Below are 3,316 nucleotides of genomic sequence, written 5' to 3'. Positions count from 1 at the left end.
ATGCCCAGTGCTGTCATTCAGGAACACAGCTGCTCAGGACCCGTTCACGCCTCATTGGTGTCCATTCAGGGGATGTGCAGAAGCACATCAGGATAGCTCTGCCCTGAATTTCATGTAGATAGCAGAGCAAGGGCAGGAGGGACCTCCCACTGGTGAGCACCCACCGCCTGGAGGTTTGCTCCCAACTCAAAAACATCCAAGGAAACAGCCTGGCTTATGAAACACAGAGGCAGCTTTACATAATCATGAGAAATTACAAGAAAAAGCGCATTCATAAAAATGCATCTCGAGGGCTTCCCTGGTGGCACAGTGGTTAAGAATCCACCTACCAATGCAGGGGACATGGGTTTGAGCCCTGGTCCAGGAAGATCCCACATGCCGCGGAGCAACTAAGCCCGAGCGCCACAACTATTGAACCTGCGCTCTAGAGCTTGCGAGCCACAACTACTGAAGCGGGTGCACCTAGAGCCCGTGCTCCGCGTCAAGAGAAGCCACCGCAATGAGAAGCCCATGCACCGCAACGAAGAGTAGCCCCCGCTCGCCACAACTAGAGAAAGCCTGCGCGCAGCAATGAAGATCCAAAGCAGCCATTAATTAAATTAATTAATTAATTAATTTAAAAAATGAAAATTAAAAAAAAATACATCTCCCAATCTCAACAGTGCTTTTTCAAGATGGAATTTTGTTTTGCTTTTTTTTGGATTATAAAAGTCAACAGTGTTCACTAGCACTAAATTCCAGCCAAAGAGAAATTTGTAAAGTAGAAACCCAAAGTCTCCCTCAGTCCAACCCTCCAAAGTCCCCCACGGCTTGAAGTCTGTCCTTGCAGCCTCTGTTCTGCCCAGGCACACTTATGAACACGCACATGTATGGGTACACACGCATGCATGCACACACACATGCGTGTGCACACTTTATTTTTGACAGAAATAGGATCACACTCTACGTGCTGTTCTATACCTCGCTTTACTCTGTTTTCATGTCACGGACATCTCCCCACCACAGCTGGACTTTCAGTGCTTCACTTAGCCCCATGGCGTAACCAGCGAGGCGTTGAACTCAGGTCTGTCCAGGTCTCCCCCATGTTTTTCTCTGGAGAGTTCTCAGAACCCCAAAACAGAATTGCCTGAGGGTCTTTTAGAAATGCAGAGTCCTAGGTTCCACCCTAGGGATTCTGATTCAGAAGGTTAGATGTGGTGACCAGGGATTCGTGTGTAGAATAACTGTTTCAGGCAATTCTTATGACTTAGCCAGCTAGGGGACTGTCATGTCTGGTGATTGGGACCCTTAGGAGCTACAGTTCCCCACAGGCCCTTCCAATTTCTGTCCGCAAGTCAGAAATGGGGATACTTTAGAGTATCCCCATTTCTCAGGAGGCTTGGTCTTCACACCGATTGGGTGAAATGACCACGTAGGCCCCTACCAGCCCGTGCCTGCTGCCATTGCAGACATGCTTGCTGATGGAACTTCCCTCAGCATCATCTCCCAGGCACAGAGTTCCTAGTGGAAGGGCACAAGCATTGTGAAGGTCTTCATGTCCAAGGGTCTAGTTGGGTGCCCAGATCTGAGCAGCAGGAGGAGCTAGACCTTGGCTCTGCCCTGTGCCTTAGCTAAGGCACCCAGACCTTGTAGGCCAGGGGTGTCAGGGAGGGGGGCGGGAGGAGAAGGCTGTGGTGATGCCAAACTGGGTCTTATTCACCTGGAATCCTGGGATGACAGGAAGCTGCCCCAGGGGTCCCTAGAACCCCACAATGGGGCAGGTGGAGGGGCATTTTCTTCCATCACTGCTGGATCCCCAGAGCCATGGAGAGACGTGTGCCACCATTAGAGACCAGGGTGGGTGCAGAATGGCAAGGATTAGTCCCATTGGGCAGAGGGAGAAGTTGAGGTTTGGAACAGGAAACCACTGCTCTAAAGGCCAGAGTTGGAAGGCACAGAGCTTCCGAAGGGTTTCAAAGGTATGTCCTTTCTTATCAGACTGAGGGCAGAGGCACACGTCAGGTCTCTGACATGGCATACCCTTGGGGCTATCTCACTCCAATCCAGCCTGCAGCCCTTGCCAGCTTTGGAGCCAAACTTGGGTGGGCAGGCCTCCGTGGGCTGGGCCAGCAGGACCCAAGTGCTATGAGATGCACTTGGCTTAGGGTTTGGCTGGGCATCTGGGAGCCAGGCCAGCAGAGGAACAGCCAAGGAGCACCCAGAGGTGGGGTGGGGGACTCAGTCACATTCAGTCCATTGTCCCTCGTGACCCAGAGCTCTTAAGTGTTGGCAAAAGACACAGAGGGGACACAGGCAAGGAAGGCCTGGCCACTTGCCTCCCTCAGCTCGCTCAGGGGCTCAGCATCAGACAGATCTGATGCAGCCCCCTCCTCAGCCACTGATCTGAGGGGATACCTTTCTCTGTCCTCTGTGAAATGGAGCTTCTTCCTGTATAAGACATGGTAAAGGGTATCAACCTCCTGGGGCATGTGGGGTGGGTCAACTCCACCGACAGCGTCTGTGATGACAGTCCCCTCCCTACTCCCACTTGGGGGACCCTCGTCCCCCTGGGGGCCAGGGGACCTGGTAAGAGCAGAGGTGGGTTCTCCTGTCCCTACAGACCTGGAACCAAACCCAGTGATCTCCCTAAGAGTCAGCAGTGTTATTAGGCCCTAATAACTTGTGAAGGGTTTGTCTCCAGTAATTTCTCAGTTAACATTAGCTGATATTATCATTACTACTAATATGTGTTCTCATTTTCATAATCCTCATCCTCCTACAGGCTCCTCAAGCCCTGGGGTCCCTCTCTGGGGCTGGGGCTTGAGGATAGGGCGTGTTTGCTAGGGCAGAACCCCCTGCACGCACCAGCCCTGTGACCTTAATTGACCTTGCCAGTTTCAGTTTGCTCATTTTTACTAAAGGATAATCAATGAAGCCTCCCCTCTCAGTTTCACTCCAGGGCTTTGTGGAGGAAGGAGAGCGGTCTGCAGTGAAGATGCGAGTCAACCGGAGAACCCTGAGCCGGGCCTAGAACCTGGAATTATTATCACATTATTTGTGTCGGTGGTTAATCCCGGCATGGCGGTGCAGCCTGACTCACAGGAACCTGGCAGCCCGCAGCTGCCCCGCAGATTTCGGAGGAAGTAAAAAGAGACGGAGAGGTTCGGCGGGTGAACAGCATCGGGGCGGGTCCAGAGTCTCCCAGGCTCCCAACCGCCTTGGTTTCCTATCAGCGCCGGAGGGCTGGGGCGGGGCTGCCTCCGCGGGTCCGGGGGCGGGGCGGGGCGGGGCAACCTGGGGTGATGCCGGCGCCCCGCCCCCGCGGGCGGCTCCCGGG

Source organism: Balaenoptera ricei, chromosome 11 (genome assembly GCF_028023285.1).
Source record: "Balaenoptera ricei isolate mBalRic1 chromosome 11, mBalRic1.hap2, whole genome shotgun sequence".
Classification (NCBI taxonomy): Eukaryota; Metazoa; Chordata; class Mammalia; order Artiodactyla; family Balaenopteridae; genus Balaenoptera; species Balaenoptera ricei.
The sequence above is the reverse complement of the archived record's forward strand: the minus strand, read 5'-3'. Positions refer to the sequence as shown.